General features: G+C 42.6%; 1 pseudogene; it reads right to left on the bottom strand.

Moving 5' to 3' along the window:
• Window positions 1–5,964: 5,964 nt before the first annotated feature.
• On the bottom strand, window positions 5,965–6,654 carry LOC123456525 (annotated as a pseudogene).
• Between the last annotated feature and the right edge of the window lie 402 nt (window positions 6,655–7,056).

Below are 7,056 nucleotides of genomic sequence, written 5' to 3'. Positions count from 1 at the left end.
GTGCTGGGATTAAAGGCGTGCGCCACCACACCCAGCTCTCAGGCTGATCTTTAGCAGCAGTCTTCCTACTTTAGCCTCCTGAGTGCTGTGATAAAAGGTAGGCACCACCAAACCTGACTATCACTTAATTTCTTTTTTCTTTAATTTATCTTTTTCTTAGAGGGAGAGAGAATTGGCTAGCTTTGGCCTCAGCCACTGCAATTGAACTCCAGACATTTGTGCCACCTAGTAGGCATGAGACCTTGTGCTTGCCTCACCTTTCTGGGCATCTGGCTAAGTTGGGATTTAGAGAGTAGAACATAGATCCTTAGGCTTCAAACGCAAGTGTCTTAACTGGTAAGCCATCTCTCCAGCTCCTCACTTGATTTCTTAATCCACAAACTCTAAAAAAAAATGCACATCAAGGCCGGGTGTGGTGGCACACGCCTTTAACCCCAGCACTCGGGAGGCAGAGGTAGAAGGATCACCATGAGTTCAAGGCCACCCTGAGATTACAGAGTGAATTCCAGGTCAGCCTGGGCCAGGTGAAACCCTACCTCAAAAAACAACAACAACAAAAAAATGCACATCAAAATGAACGTATGCCAGGTGTGGTGGCCCCGTGCCTTTAATCCCAGAACTCTGGAGGCGGAGGTAGGAGGATCACCCTGAGTTTGAGGCCTGCCTGAGACTACATAGTGAATTCCAGGCCAACTTGGGCTAGAGCAAGATCCTACCTAGAAAAAAATGGTGTGTCGTGCCTGATGGTGCATCCCTTTAATCCCAGCATTTGGGAGGCAGAGGTAGGAGGACTGCCATGAGTTTACATAGTGAATTCCAGGTCAGCCTGGGCTAGAGAGATAACCTACCTGAAAAAACCAAACTATAAATAAATAAATAGTTTAAAGGAAAATATCTTTACTGTTTTCAGCCTTAAAACTGTGTATAAAGAGCAAAGTAATCTTTAAAGAGCTCAGAATTTCAGAATAGAGACTTGCATTTTCTCCTTGATTTTCATATGCCTGTAGCTATTGCACTTGGACCTCAAGGATATGCTCTGTTTGCTGTGCCTTTAAATAAGAGTGAAACCCTACCTGGAAGCCCCCCCACAAAAAAAAAAACAGAATAATTAAATCCAAAAGAACTTCAGTGAACTCACCAACATAGATGTCTGAGTGCCTGAAAGAATGTGATATCGTTTGAAATTTTTTAAATTATTTATTATTTGACAGAGAATACATAGTGAATTCCAGGTCAGCCTAGAGTGAAAACCTACCTTGAAAAAACAAAACAAAACAAAAAGTTTATGATTACAAGCCGGGTGTGGTTGTTCATGCCTTTATTTGCAGCACACTGGTGGCAGAGGTTGGAAGATTGCTGTGAGATTGAGGAAAACCTGTTGCTACATAGTGAGTTCTAGGTCAGCCTGGGCTAGAGCAAGACTTTTCCTCAACGTCCCCTCTAAAAACTGATTTACAAAAAGAAATGGTTTAGTGGAGAGTAGAAGGCATATGGCTCTGAGAAGCCTTCCGGAGGAGCTGAAAGAACTTGCAGGAAAAGGATAAAATTGTAGACTAAGGCAGAAGGGAAGCCAGCAAATGTGCTAGATGATTCCTTTTTGTTTTGGATAATCCTGATGACCGTTATCTTTTAAGTTTGAGCTTTCACTTCCATGGTGAAACACTTCACACTAAAATTGAACACTTAAGTGGTAGCTTTTGCTTTTATGAACAACCAGATGTAGAAGGCCAATTAGTTCATCTAATTTAACATTCAACAAGGCACTCGGAAAATGGAGCTTTTTGTTATTCAAGGTCTCAGCTGCCTGAATCTGCAAATTTATCCTGTTAAACTGACCAATCCAAGATCACAGTATACACACAGATTTGTTCTCTGCAGTACCTGTGCCATTTACTTTATATTGGCATATCTGAATAGAATTTTTACAAAAACTGCCTTACCAAACAAGATGAAGGATTTTTCAACTGCTGAAAAGTTATGAAAACCTTTGACTTTTAGATCAAGAGAAAGAAATTGAAATAACAGTTTGCGGGCTGGAGAACTGGCTTAGTGGTATAAAGTGCTTGCAAAGCCTGTCAGCCTGAGTTCAATTTTCTGGTACACATGTAAAGCCAGACATAGGAAGTGGCATATGTGTCTGGAGATATTTTACATATATATTTTTAAAAAATATTTTATTTATGAGAGAGAAAGGGGCAGATAGAATGGGCATGCCGAAACCTCTAGCCACTGCAAACGATCTCCAGATGCATGCGCCACCTTGTGCATCTGGCCTACGTGGGTCCTGGGGAATCCAAGCTGGGTCCTTAGGCTTGGCAGGCAAGTGCCTTAACCTCTAAGACATCTCTCCATCCCTCTATTTATCTCTTTTAAATATATATGTATGTATGTATGTATATATATTGGTTTCATGAGGTTGGCTTTCGGGTTTTGCTCTAGCCCATGCTGACCTAGAATTCACTACGCCCGACATAAAAAATATATTTTTAAAAAGAAGAGTTAAGCTGGGCATGGTGGCACACACCTTTAATCCCAGCACTTGGGAGGCAGAGGTAGGATGATCACCGTGAGTTTGAAGCCACCCTGAGACTACAGAGTGAATTCCAGGTCTGCCTGAGTTTGAGCAAGACCCTAGCTTGAAAAGCAAAAAAAATAAAAAATAAAGAAAGTTTGCAAACTTTCATTGCTATAAAACCTTTTTGCTGCTATACTATTTGAATTTTATGTGTGAAAGATTAATCTTGTCTAGAGAGATGGCTCAGTGGCTAAAGGTACTTGCTTGTAAAACCTGAAGGCCCAGGTTCAATTACCAAGTACCCACGAAAAGCCTAAACTGGCGCATGTATCTGGAGTTCATTTGTAGTGACATACCCATAGTCTCTATCTGCTTCTTCCTCTCTCAAATAAATGAATAAAAAAAATTTAAAAAATTGTGTGATGAGTTGCAGGCACAATAAAAGCATATTATAAAGTTTCTGCTGGGTGTGGTGGCACACGCCTTTAATCCCAGCACTTGGGAGGCAGAGGTAGGATGATTGCCCTGGGTTTGAGGCCAACCTGAGACTACACAGTGAATGCTACAAGGAGACCCTACATTAAAAAAAGAGAAAAAAAAAATACAGGTCCCGGTGTGGTGGCACACGCCTTTAATCTCAGTACTCTGGAGGCAGAGGAAGGAGGATCACCATGAGGTCAAGGCCACCCTGAGTCTACAGAGTGAATTCTAGGTCGGCATGGGCTAGAGTGAAACCCTACCTCAACCCCCCCACACAAAAAGAAGAAACAGCTAGCAGCCAGAGTGGTGGTGCATGCCTTTAATCCAAGCAAGAGAGGCAAAGGTATGAGGATAACCGTTTGAGGCCAGCCTGAGAATACAGAGTGAATTCCAGGTCAGTATGGGCTAGAGTGAGACCCCACCTTGGGGAAAAAAAAGAAAGCCAATTTTGATACCCCCCTTTGGGAATAAGGAGTTTATTTATTTATTTATTTACTTTTATTGACAACTTCCATAATTGTAGACAATATCCCATGGCAATTCCCTCCCTCCCCCAACTTTCCCCTTTGAAACTCCACTCTCCATCATATACCCACCCCCTCTGAGGCTCTCTTTTATTTTGATGTCATCATCCCTTCCTCCTATTATAATGGTCTTGTGTAGGTAGTATTAGGCACTTTGAGGTCATAAATATCCAGGCCATTTTATGTCTGGAGGAGCATGTTATAAGGAGTCCTACCTTTCCTTTGGCTCTTACATTCTTTCCACCACCTCTTCCACAATGGACCCTGAGCCTTGGAAGCTATTATAGAGATATTTCACGGCTGAGCACTCCTCTGTCACTTCTTCTCAGCACCATGGTGTTTTCTGAGTCATCCCAAGGGCACTACCATCTGAAAAGAGAAGCTTCACTAACCAAACATGAGAGTAACATTAATATATGGGTATAAACATTAAGAGAAGTGCTTACTGAGCAGTTTGATGAGCATAGTATACACATTTAGCCAGACACAAGCAGACGTTACACCCCTAGGGTTCGTGACTACCCCTGTTGTAGATTTTTAGTATCAGGAATGTATTCCTTCCATGGAACAGGCCTCCAATCAAATTAGAGGGCAGTTGGTTTCCCCCATAACAGACATTCCACTATTGCCCCATTGGCTCATTTGGCTTGGCTGGCCAAATTTAAGGCTTGCAATGTCCACCGTGGAGTATCTTTACTGGTGATTTCTCTCTCTCCCATTGAACTGCATGCAGTGTAGCTTTTGTCAGCTTTCTGTCAGCTGGCTACATGGAGGAGGTTTTTAGCTCAGCTCCAGCAGGATTTCTCAGTGGCCTTGCAGCCCAAGTATGTGGAGTCTTCAGCAATAAGGTCTTACCATCTATTCCTGGTGGGAAACCAAGGGCCCCGGGAATGCCTATAAAGTTTTGGGGTCATCAGGGACCTCCCTGGCCAACAACTCACTGGAAGGTATCCCATCCCTGGCACTGAAAATTTTCTAGCAACAATCTACGGCTCCTGAGTGTTCCATTGTCCAAAAAAGTAGGTTTACATATGAGTTACTTATATCCTTTTAGATTTTAATTATCCCTCCCTCCACCTTTCCTTTATTCAATCTCGTCCACTGACCTCTTAGGTCTTTTTACCCCCATTAATCTGTTCTTCTATTTACATACATACAATACCATCCTATTAAGTCCTCCTCCCTCCCTTTCTATTCCCTTTATATCCTCTTTCTAGCTTACTTGCCTCTGCTACTGAATTTTATTCCTACTCACATAGAAGTCCAATAATTTGTAGCTAGGATACACATATGAGAGAGAACATGTGACGTATGGCTTTCTAGGGGTGTTTTTTGTTTGTTTTGTGGGTTTTTTTGGGGATAGGGTTTTACTCTAGTCCATGGTAGGCCTCATCTTGCATGCTGAAAATAAGTAAAATGATGTAGAGCTGGAAAAACACATGTAAGATATGAAATTATCTCTGGAATTCATCTTCTACCTTCACTGCCAATATCAATCCCCTCATATTGTAAATCCTCTAACTGATCTCTAGGGCACTGATTTTGTACACTTGACTTTGATTTTGTACACTTGACCTTGGGCAATCTAAAATACAAACCATAATTAAGTCAGTACACTATATAAAGCCCCTTAGTGGTTGTGCATCATCTAGTTTAGTGTGAAAGGCCTTCCATATGTCAGCTCCGCCCACTAATCCAGCCTCTTCTGCTGCTACATCTCCCTGTACTCACACTTGGCATCACGCACACTGATCTCACTTCCCTAAAAAGATCAGGCTATTTCACACATCCAGACATGCTTCTTTCTCAATCTCTTCTCCCTTAAGCTAGAATAGCTACCCCTTCCATCCCAGCTGGCTTAACAAATTCTCTTCTATTCTTTTTTTTTTCTTTTTCTTTTTCTTTTTCTTTTTTTTTTTTTGTAAACTGGGTCTCACTCTAGCCCAGGCTGGCCATGAACTCACAAAGATCCTGCTACCTCAGCCTGTCCCTCCTGCCCCCTCCCTGCGTGCTATGACAAAGGCATGCACCACCACAGCTGCCTTAGGCTCTCATCTTTCAAATGAATTTGCATTTCACAAGATGGGTGAAGACTTGCCTTCTGGACACCTTTCCTGTAGTTCCAGCAAAGAGCAAGAGGTTTCTCTTTAATGGTGCTAGTCTCTTTAACAATTTCAGTCCTTTATTTATTTATTTTTGAGGTAGGGTCTCGCTCTAGTCCAAGCTGACCTGGAATTCACTATGTAGTCTCAGGGTGACCTCCTACCTCTGCCTCCCAAGTGCTGGGATTAAAGGTGAGCGCTACCATGCCTGCAATTTCAGTCCTTTTAATCATGAGCTCCCTAGTCAAATGTTTCCCTGTAAACTTAGTTGAAAGTGCTAAAAAAGACGGGGAGTACAATTAAAGTTATTTTGCCCATCATGCTGCTGCTGTTATACATCTTTTTACTCAGGAGGGTTCTCTTCCAAAGGTTTTAGAAAATGAGTTGTATTTGAGGTCCCTGTTGGGGTTTGTTAGTTCCTCTGGGATGTTTGGGGAATGAGTCATCTTTCCAATACTAAAAACATTTGTTCCCTTATTTAATAAGTTCATGTTCTGTTTTCATGATTTGTCTGCTTCCTGGGCTTTCTTGCACTCTCAGGCTCAAGCTCTCTTTGTGAAGGAGTTGGCTTTGGAAAACTCAATCAGCTCATAGAAGAGCAACAATAGCTCACCCAAATGAACCAACTGGTGCATGGTGGCAGTGTAGATCACTCTGGTCAAGGAGCTCTGAGAGCCGATGCGGACCATCTTCACCATGTGCATGGTCTGGGTTCAGATGAATCCTCAAGTCAGCCAAAAGGACACCTGGGACAAGAGCAGTGTCATTATGAAGGGGAGGCAGGATGACAAAGTACTCAGTCTTTCTTAGGTGGAAATGAACCTGTGCTGGTGCTGATGTTCTCGGCACGGATATTGGTTCCATCTGGAGCCATCTTCTGCCACCACCACACGTTTGTGAGAGCCATTCATCCAGACATAAATAAGTTCAAAGTTAGGATAGACACAGCTGTCAAATTTCAGACAGTAAGCATTGTGTTCATTGTGAAGTCCTCAAGTTGCATGAGGCTCTCAGCAGAGATAGTCAGGTGTAATCATCCTCCAGCTGAAGCAGCTTGTTGGACTGGTCAGGCTGTGGGGATGGAATTCTCCCCCTGGTCCCTTCTGTGGAAGAATCTAGGTGTAGTCTAAGATGGTTGTTGAGAGGGCAGCACCACATGGGGCTCTTAAATCATAGCCTTTGGTCTGTAGGGATTTGTAGAAAAATAACTCTAGCTGGAGTAGTAGCCCAGGCCTTTAATCCCAGCACTTGGGAGGCTGAGGTAGGAAGATCACTGTGAGTTCCAGGTCAGCCTGAGACTAATTCCATGTCAGCCTGGGCTATAGCAAGATCCTACCTTGAAAAAAATAAGTATATCCATTAATTTATTTTGTTTGTTTGTTTGCTTTTTTTGAGGTAGGGTCTCACTCTGGTCCAGGCTGACCTGGAATTAACT

The sequence above is a fragment of the Jaculus jaculus genome, chromosome X (genome assembly GCF_020740685.1).
Source record: "Jaculus jaculus isolate mJacJac1 chromosome X, mJacJac1.mat.Y.cur, whole genome shotgun sequence".
In the NCBI taxonomy this organism is placed as follows: Eukaryota; Metazoa; Chordata; class Mammalia; order Rodentia; family Dipodidae; genus Jaculus; species Jaculus jaculus.
This window is presented reverse-complemented; position numbering and strand designations above follow the sequence as displayed.